This window comes from Hetaerina americana, unplaced genomic scaffold, assembly GCF_022747635.1.
Source record: "Hetaerina americana unplaced genomic scaffold, ioHetAmer1.1.p SCAF_7, whole genome shotgun sequence".
NCBI classification, from domain to species: Eukaryota; Metazoa; Arthropoda; class Insecta; order Odonata; family Calopterygidae; genus Hetaerina; species Hetaerina americana.
The window spans coordinates 11319828-11334383 of record NW_027287316.1 but is presented as its reverse complement, the minus strand read 5'-3'; the positions used below and the strand labels follow the sequence as shown (position 1 = coordinate 11334383).

The following is a 14556-nucleotide window of genomic DNA, read 5'->3' as shown; positions in this document are numbered from 1 at the left end:
TCCTGTGACATTGTATGTACGGCATTTCTTTACAACATCTAGTTCCTTTAAAAGCCCCAAAATTTCTTAGTTTTATAGGACGCCTCGGTAGCTGAAGTGGCTAAAGCACTCGAACGGATATGGAGGGATCTGGGTTCGTATCCCAGTCAAGGCGTATGATTATTACACTCTGAAATTGTTGCATTGAAATGCACATTAGCGGATGACTCCGTTAAAAGTTACTGTTGCGGCATCTCCCGCAGTTTCTTGGGAATTTGTTGATTAATATATTTATGAAGGGAGCTGTAAAGTCTTCTAGAAAGATGCAGAACACCTTAATTTTCTTTTGACACCGAGGAATTTATTTTGTTGCCAAATTATATTGATAGATTTAGCCTCTAAGAAAAAATAGGAGAGGCACCGTCATAGAAAATTCCAGTACTCGTTCTTCCCTCGATAAGCAATCGTTAAAAAATCAAACACAAGAGCTTGAAAATATTAATTTAAAGACTACAATTTAGTTATTTATTCAGACACACATATTATCTTGTGATCCATGCAGACATATATTTACATATGTATAGTATGTATGTGAACTAGTAGTTTTGTATAATTGCTATCACACACACCCATACACACTCATATTATGTATAATATATATAATTGTTTTTAAAAACTAATATTTTTTCATGTATGATTGATGCCCTAACACAACCTGCCACCTGTATTTTGGTGGCTTGCGAGGTATTGTATAGGGGTATATGTAGTAAATTGGAATGATTTTATTACTATTAGGCTCCTTAATATACTTAAACAGCGATATTGCTCCCTGAATAAGTAACATTTTTATTTTTTCGAAAAAAACTGATCACGCCACTATCGGTTTCGACGTATAGACGACATCATCAGGTATAAAAGTTCATAAATGTCGGGGAATTATAACTATCAATACTATTTTTAGAAGGGGAGGTGAGTTATGGAATGAAATTTGAGGCAGTGGTTCCGAAAAGGTTTTCTCATTCTGTGATCATTGGTAGAACCTGAAAGTAGAGCCCAGAAGTAGGGCCTGAAACTATCGAATTCAGTTATATTTGTCTCTGGTGCCATTCTTGAAGAATCGTCAGATCCGATCCTGTTTGTTCCGGTCCTAGGAGCAAGATGTACCATTTGATTTACGTGGGCAAAGCCTGGATTCTCTTAAAAACATTCGCACCTCGACACACCTGCCGGAGCTAAATTTAAATTTTCGTGTCGCCTAAATTTTAGTCCGTACCACACACTACCGATTCCTCCTTGCAAATTGTTCCCGCTTCCCTTCAATCTACCCATCTTCAAACTTCACGCTCACGTCTTCCATATAAACCTCACACCCGGCCTTTTCCAATCTCCCAATACCTGCCAGTGCAGTTCTTTCCTTCGACCGTCTCGCCCTTTCAAATTCTCCGACACCGCTCGTTCCCACCTCAACCTCTCTACTCCCCCGTGCTCTCCAACCCATCCTCCTGTCACCCACGTCTCCTTCCACGCGTTCTCTCCTCCCATTCCTCTTTCATCTCCCTTCCTTTGCATCGGCCCTTTCCCTCTTCTACTACCTCATATCACGCACCCCTTCGCTTCGAGCCCCGTCTCCGCGGGCCCTCGACCATCACTCCCTCCGCCTTTCTCTCTCTACGTGCGCCAAGCCTTCCTTCCCATAAGCGTCACTTCCTATTCCTCATTTCCCGCAGCCACGCCCCCCATCCGTCTTCGCTCAGCTTCCTCCGCCTTCGGGCTACACACGCCTAGTCTCCCCAACAGGCGAGGCAAAAACCGCGTCAGTCGGGAGGAGCCGGGCCCTCCTTCCTCCGAGGTTTGTTTGCTCGGGGAAAGGAAAACGTGGGGCATCGGAGGAGGGGTAGACAGAGCGACTGAAACACTACAATCAGGCGTTGATGAAAGTTTTCGTTTCACGAAGGGAGGGAATAATGCAAAGTGTTCTGCGTCTAAGCGCCTCCATTTAAAGACATTGCGTCGGCGGAATAAGCGTTCTCAGGGACAGGAAATTGATCGCAAGTACCCCAGGTAAATACGCTAAGGACATGATTCCGTGCGTGACGTGGCGCGGTGTATGTTCCAAGTCTATTTATTTTTTAAGGAAAGCGAGTGAATGTATATTAGAGCTTCCTGGGAGTTGGAAAAAGAATGGGAAACATAAATTGGTAGTAGAAGGATGACAGATGGATTATTACTGGCGTTATAGGAATGAATGAAGATTTAGAGGAATCTTAGAAAACTTTTAAATAATTTATTTCAAAAGTTTGGAGGTTCAGAGAACTACGGGAGGTGTATGCTGCGACAGTTAGTTGAACGTGGTCATCCGCTGGTATGCGCCGAAATTGAGAAATTTCGCTGTGTGTAGAAATTTCAGTGCGCAGAAATCGTTCGCCTTTACCGGAATCTCGGTCAATTTGAGAGATGAGGGAAGAATTTAGTGAACCTTAAAGGAGACATAAAATAGGAATGTGCCTGCATGAAGAATTACAAAAGGAAATAAAATAAAATAGGGTTGATGGAAAGTATGTCAAAAGCCCAGGAGGGTATTAATTACTTTTCAGGGTCTGTGCAAAATGAATATCTGTTTAGAGTCACTACATATTATAAAGATAAATCTGGATTTGCGTAGCCCTAGAGTGGTAGCCAGTGGGAGGACCCCAGATTCAAAGTACGCGAGGTGTTTCTGGAAATTAATTGCTTAATATAAGCCACGCCTTTTTTGTAATGAAATTTACTCGCCAGAAGAGGCGATAATACTCACCTGGAAACGACCTGGATGTTATTGACGTGTTATTTTATTCACAATAGAAATAGGAGGGTTTTTATCATCAAGGAAACAAGCCTACTTTGATAGCTTTAATTCTAATGCTTTGCCATGTGTCCGCATGAATTTTGTGCCACAAACAAGGCAATGCAAGTGAAAATCATCACGAATGACGGAATCACGCCAAGTTTTCGGTGTTTCGTGAATTGAACCCAGCTTTATTAATTTAATTTTTTACACATATCTTAACTCCACTTCAACAACAAGCTCTTCCCGTATCGTTTCAGATATCTAACCGAGTCATAGTTTCGAAACAGCTGCTTTAATTCTAGTTTTTTAATTAAATCTGGGATGTAGTTCAAAAGATCGGATGCCATAAAAACTTTTTAATATAAATGTCCATAAATACCCCAAATCCTTCATTTTTGGCAATCGATTTGTCAATTAAAGGATTGATTTGCTGTGAAACCTAACTTAACGCTCCTTACCTTTTCAGTTTTCGTATTTATTCGCTTGATATACATTTAGCTCTGATGTGTTTGCCCAGATGGTAGAGTTTTGAGCCACTGGCTGTAGTTCTTGGGTTCGATTTCCGATGACACCTTTGCGTACCTTCAGCTTTATTCAATTTGTGTGTCCACTCCAGTTGTCCAGTCCACTAATTCTTCCTGGGATTACTCCAGCGGGAGGACTTGACTATACAACGAGGTGAGCATAACATATCTCTTAAATGCAAAAAAACCTTTGGGTTTATTAGTGTCGTTTTTTTACATTTATTCTCGTGCAAATTCCATGTAAAATTCAACTTCATTGGTCCCATATTTCTATTCATAACTGGACTCTTTAATATCGGGACCGATTTAATTAAGTTGATTCTGAGAAGGTTATTTTTTATATTTTTTTCGTGAATAAATAAATTTTCCATTTTACACCAAACTTATTTATGAGGAGCATGTTTTTGATCTTTATCATTCTCACTGCGCTAAAATTCCCTGCCTCTCACTCTTTCTTGCTTTTCTGCTAATAATCTCTAAGAATACGGTCTCTTGAGATGGACGCATATGCGCTCAAATTATGCATTTACTTGTATTCGATGAATAGAAAGATATCTACCCTGAGGTATTTTGAAACATTTATAAGTGACTTGATTTTATTCTGTAAAACTTTAAGAATACCGATTTTTTACATATTGTAATCGTTGTCCATTCCGTTTGGATCAAACTTCTATCGTCGTTATAGCGCCTGTGTAGCACGCGTCATGTCAGTTCCCCAAAATGGATATAACGGTTTCGAAGAGGACGCAATAATCTGAGAACTGTATTTCTCTCTATGGTATCCTATCACCTGTCAATACTTTAATTTCTCACATTTTTTCTTTATTTGCCACGTTATTCTTACTTGTTTTTTTCACTTATTCTCCGTTCGTGTAATATCCTACCTCAAGTTGTGCCCAATTTGTTCCTTTCTTCGGCCTATAGAATAGGTGTCCTCCATAAGTTTCACTCTTTAAGCGGCCTTTAACTGATTTAGTTTATGGTGTGCTTAATTATTTAATTTTTCTTTTCATTGTGCAAGGTTTGTACAAAATATATCGATAACAATTTTTTACTGAGGTGTGCTTTAAGTGCTGAATTCAGACCGTCACCTAAGTGTGCGCATAATTGCAAATCGTATTGGCATTAATAAGATGGCAGGGGAAACCATTATCACTGGACATTTGGCGATGCGAAGATCCGCGCTAAACTTGACCCAAAGGTCTTTGGTCCGACGACTAAAAGCAGAACCGAGTGGCTCTGTTGGCGAAGACCTTCTGCAACGACATCGGGACGGGTTCCCAACCCCCTTACAGCCCCGAATAATCACCAGCAGACTATTTTCTATTCCAAGAATTGAAATCCTCCGTCGAAGGACACCACGATGGTACCCTAAGTGCTTTCAAAGAAACGTAGACTTAAGGACCTTCCGGAATCTGCCTACCAAGGAACGTTCGAGCCATGGAAAAGCCACTGGCAAAAGTGTGTCGACGCTCAAGGGATATGCTTCCAAGAATTTTGAGGCATTGTAGCAATATCCGCTATAAATTTATTTTTCAGAAAATTTTCCCGATACCTTTTAGTTAAAGCATTTATGCAGGGGCAACGGTGAGGGAGGCATGAGAAAGGGTGTAGGTAAAGAATCCATAAAATTAGATTTGCGAATAGACGAGCTTCAGTTAATCTGTCATTAAATCATTTCTGTGTGGATAAGTATGTCAGTGTGATGGGAATGGGATGAGAGTCAAAGTAAACAAAACTAATATCATGAGAGTTTTGAAAAGGAAAACCACAAAGCTAAAATTTAACATGACGGCAACTAATAGAGCCAGTAGAATTCTTTACCTATCTTGGTATTTTTTTAGGCGAAATTTTCAAAAGTAGTAGGCATATCATAAAAAAGTAATGTTAGAAAAGGAAGGTTTCTCAAGAAGAATATAGTTGACGATAATACCTTTTAGTATGGATATTAAGAAAAGATAAAGGAAATTTTTGATTGGGCACGTGGTTTATAAAAGCGGGGAACCTGGATCATGAGAACAAGATGATGGACGTAGTTTGGAGACTTATCAGATGAGGGTGTGGAGGAGGTTTGAAACATTAAAACGAATACAAATTTAAACAAATAAAGAAACATTAGGCATAGAGCGGGGAAGAGAGAATTGTTGAGAGAAATTTACAGTTGGCAGGAAAAGAGGAAATAGAGACTTTTGATAGACGACGCAATAGTGAAGATTGTGTAAGAGGGCAAGATGTTAGGCAAGCAAAGAAGGGATGTAAATAAGATAATTGTCAGGTTACATTGCAGAGAGGGGTCCTTTTATTTCTGTGGGCTAGGCTTAGATGCATAGGGGGGGGGTTATTACCACTATAGCCATCCTATTCAACTTAAATGGAATTCTAACAAATAATAATAATATAATAACAGTTTATTTTAATTATTTCGTGCCACCGCATTACCATAGTTATTAAAATATTTATGGTCTTTTTCTGCTACTTTGATCGTCCATGTACTACAGTCATAGAAAGATAACTGCGTATTAATGCAAAATTAGGAACTATTGACTTAATGAGACTCCATTTTATGCTTAGAAAGACATTAAAACCAAGTAATATATATGGTTAGCATTAATCAATTTGCAATATGTCCGTCCCTATCACGCCCATCAATTGAGTTATCCAATAAAAGTAATCATATTTCCAAGATAGTAATATTTCTGCTTTTTTACCTTTGGGATCGTAATAATTTACAGTGTTTTCGCGCAGTCCCGATTTCAACTGATACATAAGGTGGGGTAATTCAAGGTAGGTCATCATCGCACCTTCAGTTATCTCATTTTACGACAAAAACCACGAGAATTGCTTCTCTCTCAGTTGGCAAAGAAAACATCTTTTGGGGAAGGGATAGGTTGATGAAAAATATAAATACCGGCTGTGTAAAATTAAAAATTCTCATGGACCCAAGTTTACTCATGGTATGCAGCATCAATGTACAACGGAAAGAAAATCAAGGTAAGCAAAATGAAGCATGTGTTATGTTTTTAAAGATCATCATCAATTGATTTTATTTTTTAGACGAAAAGAAAGCAGACAAAGAAGGAGATTTGTTCAGGGAACGTATACAGACATCATTTGTTGCTTAATAGCATGTTCCGAAGCATGTTGCTATTCATATGTTATATTTTATGTACATAAAATCTTTATCAAAGATTTTTTAAGATTCCGAGACATAATTAAGTCTTATAGCTTGATAGGAGAAAAGTATTTCCTTTGCTAAATCGCACATGTAAACAGATTACTAATATCTATAAAGTTTATAAAAAATAAAAATAAATTTATCTATAAAGTTGTATATTTGGTAGTTTTTGTTCATAAATTAACGAAAGTTATAAATATTCAGCTAGTGCTGAAAAATATCCTGAATCAAACACAGTGAATAAACGTTCTAAATAAAGAAACTAGAATTTTTTATATGATTTCGCATTTATTAATACTATATTCTACCGACCGGAAATTGGGAATTGATAGATTTAGGCACAGAAAAACTAAATTAACAACGGCCGTTGCTCTAGTTCCTTTCTTCTCCTCTATGTTTACTGGATTTATTTTTTCTTTTCTCTTTAATGCTAACTATTGCTATCCCAAGCTACCCTTTCCATCCACCATTAATTTCTCTGTAACTATTGTTGCAATTATCCCTCTATCTCATACGCAAGTAAGAGGACTGCTTAAAAGTATTCTATCACTTAATATTACAACCAGTAATATCATGGTATGAAAACAAAATTTTAAGTTCCACACGCTTTTCCAGTCTCTATCACATTCTCCAATATCTGCCCATTGCCACTCAATTTCCTCTTTACTTAAAATTTCCTGCTATCAAAGTTCCTCGTAAAATATTTCTTCCAGATTCTTGACTAGGACTTTTCGTTTGTTTTGCCCATCATCATACATTTGACTTTCTTTGATTTTCTCCATTCTTTACCCCAAACACTTCAAATTTTAACTCTTTTTCTATTCTTAATCATCGAGATTCGAGAGTATATCAAAATATCTTTCGTATCAAAATTTTCTCTAGTTTTCACTATTCAAGTTTTCCCTTCGTTACGCCCTTCATCAATTTTGTCATTATTAATTCCACTTCCTTATTAAATATTGGTAACTTAGAGTATTTGTGTCCATCCAAAAACCTACCTTAACCGGTAGATTACCTTAAAAAATAGAATTTGAACTAAATTTCCCATTTTTGTCTGAAATATTTCCCAAATTAGTGGTTTTTCTGCTTACTCTAATGTACGTCTTCCTCCTACGATGGCTAAATTACTCCCTTTTTCTTTAAAATTAAAAGGCTTTATTTTTCTTCAACTCAATTTATATCTCACGCTGCTTCTATGATATGTAATTCGGAGTGAGTAACTTGCAGCCGTCCTCATTGACGTCACTTTACCTATCTGCCTAAAGTTACTCGTCCCTCCTATAAACGTCATAGGCTTTCATATCTTTAAATATTTGCCATAAATGTCTTTTATGTGCTTCAAAAAATTTTCCTGAATAGACTCTCGACCCATTTATATTTTCCCTATAATTTTCTCAAATGGAACGCTTGAATTTTCATTATTTAATATGCGGAAGTTCTTTAGTAAGGTATTACGTATTTTCTCTCGTTACGTTATTATTAATCATTTGATCTTTTTTCTCCACTTCCGTTATAAGATCTTCCTTTCTTTTCATTTCTCCTTTTTATTTCATTCTCTATTCTATCTTCCTTGTCATATCTGCTGAAAATCCATGACTTTTTAATCATTCTCCTGTTCACCGTTCCTAATGTTTCCTTGGAAGCTTTTTTAATCCTTTTTAAGGGTACTTTCGTCTTTTTTTATACCCATCTCCTTATTCTCATTCAAATTTTTATCCACCGATAAGCCTATTCTCATCTAATATCTGATATTTTTCTTCTTCGTTACGTTCTTACGTTTCCTAACGTTTGGTTGTCTGAAAATAAGATTCTCATGACAATAGGCAACATCCATCAAATTGGAAGCTTTGAAAGAAAATTGATAGCGTAAAGAAAATTGATAGCGTAAAGTTGTTAAATCTGCCAATACTAACAAATATTCCCTTAAATAAATATTTATTTTCTGACTTCAATGGGAAATTCAGCTGAAAACACAATCCAATTTCGCCGTAGAGAAATTAAAGAAAGGTATTCTGTCGTACTAAAAAACTAATATACCACGAAATGCAAATAAGTTCACCCATTCATAGCAAACTAACCAAGCTCTTTAAATTTACTGGTGTTAGAAAATTATTTAAACTGTCATAATATGACAGATATGGATGAAATATTTGTATCGATCCAACTTTTGTGAATAAATTGATATAAACTAGACCGCTGTAGAAAGTTATGGAATGCTCTGAACCAAGCAATAGTAACCAATTCTTTGCATGGAATCTACTTCCCAAAAATGGCGAGCAAAATATGTAACCTTCATGGCAGAACATAATTTTGTTTACGTTTCATCATTAGCTGAGACTAGTTTGACCCTCCCTGAATCCATATTTGATATTAAAAATAATTTATTTTGTGGCATTTTAATTAGAAAAGAAATATAATATATAAAATAACAAAATTTTGACATTTGTTGAATCATCACTCTTCAAATCTCAAGATTTTAAGGTCTTCTGATAAGTTGAAGAGAAATAATTATTCTGCTATCCCAACATATGTGCAAAGAAGGTGAAAAATAATGATATCTTTAAATTGATAAAATATGGAAGTTTTTTACTTCGATTATTAGAAGTTTTTATGAATATTTTCATCTCACTAAAACGAGTCATGTATGCGATATATAATCGGTATTTAATTCGACTAATATTTTCATATGTATTGAGGAGTTGAAACTATTCCAAAACACAATTTCATGCGTCAAAAAATACTGAATGATATATCATCTCAGGATCTTCAAACTATTATTAACTTTTTTAATGCTAAAGTGACCACCGGTACCTAATACTGATGGAAATTTATTCGTTTTGCTTTGTTCTCGGTTAATATAAAAAAAATATTTGTGTCCAAGTGCTGAGAAGATGATTAATATATTTAATTGGAGTGAAAGTTACGAATCTTAGTCTTTGGAATGTGCTTCTGCATTTTTGTTCAAACGTTGATGTGTACAATTTCCATTAGGATCGCGCTAATGAGATAAATTAAAACGGTACATGGTAATAGTTTTGCTAACTTTGATTTCTTTGAAAACTAATGGAAAATGTTCTATACAATTAAGTGAAAGAAAGAAAACATTTGGAAGTCTGAAGTGAAAGTAATTTTTACCGCCTGGGTTACGAAATTTTTTATCATCTTCTGATGAAAATGGTAATGTTACAAAAAATCTACAGGGGTGGAGATATAGTTTATTCTTCCCTTCATATTGGAGAATGAGATTAAAAATCGTTAACTATACCACGATTCATTCATTATAAATCATCTTATTGATATGGGGATATTCAAGAATAATAATGATGATTAAAAAAGCAGAATTCGGGTGTGTGAGTTTGTGCGCATTTTAAAGTTATTAGAGAACTAAAATTGGTATGTAGTTTTTGGAACATAATTCATTGCCTAATTCCATTGTGAATATAATTTAATCCCTTAAACCCTCCCTGAGGTGACATTTCTTAAAATAAATCTCTTGTTCGTAAAATTTATTTTCCCAAATATTTTACTATACACGCCACAAATTAAAATATATTTGATATTCGACAAGTGTCCTCTTTAGCTTCTCTTCAGTTATTTTTAAATGCTTCAATGTGTCATTTGATCCATGTTAAAAAATAATTAAATCGAGCTTTCAGCTCTCAAAGTTACTGATTATTCGACCTCTCTTTTGAGTTTGAATAAAATCAGAGGATCGTAACATATGGACGTAAACAACCATTTCAGTCTTTTTTTATCACAACAACTCACAATTAAAAACGTATTCGATTAAAACGAATTTTAATTGGAAGAATTAATACATATTTAACGGAATTACACCTCGCTGCCCGATCTACAGTTCCCGGCAGTTCTATTTATTCATTTCTGACCCTCTCCTTTTGCCCCCCAGGCCAGCGGAGGTGGAGGAATGGTCCGTGATTGATCTTCAACTTTGACGACACCGGATGCTGGCTAATACTGCAAAGCAGCCGAGTGAGTGTCTGGATGGGAGCGAGGGGAGATGGAAGGAGGGGGTTACGGAGCGGAAGGAATGTTTTGCCCTCCTACTACCCCGTTCCATTAGTACCGTCCGAGGGGCGTGCGTATATGGCGACTTGGAGCGAGACGGTGGGGACTTTCTTAAAGCAATTCTGACCGGCCTCTCTCGCTTCGGACTCCCCTTGTCTATTCAGTGAGTGCGCTCTGCCGTATCCCGGCTCTTCCTTCCGCCCAACCCTTTTCACAGATACTCAAAAATTTTCTCCTGCTCCCGCTTACTCCACCCCACCCCCATTCCCAAGAGGAGTTCCCATTCACCTCCCATCTCTTCTCTCGATACTCCTCCGCCGATTCCTCCCTACTTTTGCGCTCACCCCATTTCGCCACCCAACCACCCGAAAACTCCCTCTTTCAATCCACTTATTCCCTTTCTCGTTCTAACCCCCCCCTCTCCCCCTCCCACCCACCACTCACACACCACGCCCTCCTTTTCCCTCCCCGTACATAATTCTGGCCCTGCCTTTCTTCGTTCCCTGTAACCATACCATCTTCCCGTCACCAGCCCTCAGGTCATATGTCATTCAAGTCTCTTCCATTCACATCTCTGTTTACATTCTTTCCCGCAGTCATGCATAATGTGTTGGGAGGCTATATTAATAACAATTTTCTTCCTTCTGTATGAGGTTGCCAAATCTGGCTGACCGACTGACATATCATACGCTAATTCCAGAAGTGATGCATCGATTGAGTATTTCTCAAATGCCAGTATACAAGCAAAAATGTTGGGAAGTCAGTAATGAAAGTAAATTGACTTGCGAGACAATTAGGACTTACATGATGAGTGCGAGTGATTTGATTCCTGAAACGATTTTCTAAGGCGAGTCAAAAACTTAAATATATTTTGACGTGGTGTGTCATTAAAGTGCTTATAGTAAACGATTAGAGTTTGCGATCAATTTCACTGTGCTTTTAAACTCTGATTGATTTTTGTATGGATAAAACCATGCCAATATTAGTTAAAAAGATGATTCATAGGAGATGAGTATATTTGTGCTCAACAAGTGTTTTTCCGTAGCTTAAAATATCAAATAATTGGATTGCAGGCGTGAAACCTGGATCAAATACAAAAAATACGTTGGTATTATCTATTATCGTCACCTTCTATCGCATCTCGTTCAAAACGTGGCGTACATTGCGTTCCCATAGGGTTTTGTTGTAACCTCGATCACCATGAGGAAATCTGCTTGTTGAATTTTTAGCGGCCAGCCATGTTGGAAAACCATGCGTTTGTCCTCAAAAATTCCTAATTCAATTTTCAGTTGGATTGCCACTTCTTTTATTATTATAAATGCATATTTACATAATAAGTACCATATATTTTCATTCGGCATTATTTTTGGCAGGTGGTGCCCTTGCACCCCCCGGCACACGCCCTCTGGTTGGTTTGAGACTTATTGTATTGTGGTAGATTTACCATTTGTAATCAATATGACTCGAAATTTTTCAAAAGATCAGCAGTTTTATCATAAAATAACACATAGCAACGTGTTGCTCTACTTGGGCATATTTCAAACACCATTCTGAAGAGCGTAGATTCTAATTTTAGGGGTTCTGTACCATTGGCAGTAGGTATTCTATTGTATTGTCAATTAACTTCTTCGGATAATACTATTATCTAGGCCTTATTAGTTAAAGTATATTCAGGTACCTTTTGATCCCTGAGAGACTTAAATTACTTAAACTATGCCATTGTAAAATAAGCACTGTGTGAAAATCATAACATTTATGATTGGATAGATGTACCGTAGAATGACATCGAAAATAAGCTGCATACCTTTCCATAGCAGATAATATTAAAAATCTCGTAGTTTTCCCTCTCCGTTCCATATTTTGGGTAACTGGAGGAATGATATAGGAAACGAGTACTCTTCTTGATATGAAGAATTCCAAGAGCCTGCCTTCCCCTCGATTCAGCAATATGGTGCCAATTTTTATTTTAATAAAATTTCCCTTTTGAATTATAACCACTTTTTACGAAATTTGGTGTCTTATTACAAGGCTTACAGTTTCTTTGGAATTTGTCAAAGTGAAAACACCATAAGTGTTTAAAGTTGGCTTTAACCTCGTGGACTGTGGCGCCTCGCGCACGACTACGAATGCCTGTGACATTGTATGTACGGTATTTCGTCACAACATCTTGTTCCTTTAAAAGCCCCAAAATTTCAGAGTTTTATAGGACGCCTCGGTAGCTTAAGTGGCTAAAGCACTCGACTGGAAATTGAGGGATCTGGGTTCGAATCCCAGTCAAGGCGAATGATTTTTTTACTCTGGAATTGTTGCATTGGAAGGCTTACAGTTGTTAAATTTCTTGTTATACCGGTCTTAGTGGCATTTTATCATCATCAAAATTAAATTTTCCTCGAATTTTTTGATTAATTGGTTATAGTGTGTGTTCTTAGTGGAGTGGGATGGGAGATGTGTCCTTAGGATTGCCTAATGGGAGTCATAGTGCTCAATGGATCCAGATATAGGATTGGTATTAAATTTTGAGAAAGGACTTGTATTTACTTTTAAAGTAAAGCGGGTTACAAGCAATTTCCGGGAAAATACAAGCAAGGGAATGAGGAATAAGGAAACGTAAATTTATCCGACGGGAAATGAGAAAATGAGGTGAAAAGATCGAGAGATAGGGGTGATTTGTTTTCTCTTGTTTAAGCCACACCGCACTGTGCTGGTGTTTGTGCCTCAACTTAGAGATCACATTACTTGAATAATTGAAATGTAAGTTTATTTTACTCGCTTGAAAAAATTACATTAAGTAATCCCTTACCTAGAAAACTGCTTATCTATTTCTGCGTCACAGTTGAATTAGAACGGAAATCTTACCAGGTAAGAGTATATCAGGGGATAAATTAGCGGTGTACATACGAGGTTCTGACATACCTTAATTGGAAGAACAGATCATCACTCTTGTAATGAGCTCTCTTGACGCTAATTATCCCGCTAAATCCTTAAAATAAGAAGTCTGAGGGAATATAATGTGTTAATATATACGAAATAAAAGGTTTGCATAGAAAACATCGGTAAAAAGTTTTCCTGACGTGTGCGTGAAATGCTGAATTCAGACCGTCAGTTAAGTGTACGCATGATCGCCAGTCGTATTAGCATTGGTAACAGTGCACACATGATAACTTAAAATTTGGCAATGCGAAAGATCTGCGCTAAATTTTTCCCAAATGTCTTGACGAACGACCAAGAGCAGAGTCGAGTGCCTACTTGCGAAGACCTACTGCAACGCGACACGGTGATTCCCCATCCCCTTATAGTCCCTACTTGACACCAGTAGACCATTTTCTATTCCCTGAAGTGAAATCTTCCTTCAAAGGACACCACCATGGAACCTTAAGTGCCGTCAAAGAAGCTTGCACGCGTACCCTTAAGGACTTTCTGAAATCCGCCAACCAGGGAGGCTTCAAGGCAAAAAAGCTACTGGCAATGTGGGTTGAATCTTAATGGATGTAATTTGCCGAATTTTGAGACATTGTAGCAATATCTGAAAAAAACCTATCTTTCCGAAACATTTCCCCATACTTTTTATGAAAACCATGAATTTATCAGTACCTACATTTACTTCCACTCAATAAAAACTTCAATATACATAAATAAGTGCACATAAATTACATTTTTTCTCGCAACCTTGTGACAAATTACTTTCCCAGCTACTTTAAGAGTTGAAATCAATAAGACCAATAAATTACCAAAATATTTAGCTTGGAGGGAATCATATGCATATGATAAATTTTTTGCCATGGCCATCTTCCTAGGGTAAATGTATTTGCGATTGGAAATCAGATATCTTAAGTTGAAGGGTTTAAGACCATCGTGCAGAAAATCTAGTCATTCATTCTGGCATGGAAAATATCGAGACTGGACACATTAGTCAAAATTGGCATTAACTGGATGAGACTATGCAAAATGATAAATTATACATTATTAATGTATTTTGAACAAACGCACTTTATTTTTATTTATTTATTTTTATTTATATACACGCT

The 14556-nt window shown here is 36.9% G+C and overlaps 1 non-coding gene across 1 annotated transcript; it reads left to right on the top strand.

Moving 5' to 3' along the window:
* The first annotated feature begins 12740 nt into the window (after positions 1-12740).
* Positions 12741-12813, top strand: TRNAS-GGA (transfer RNA serine (anticodon GGA)). The gene has a single exon. It is a non-coding gene; the product is annotated as a tRNA-Ser (tRNA).
* The last annotated feature ends 1743 nt before the right edge of the window (positions 12814-14556 follow it).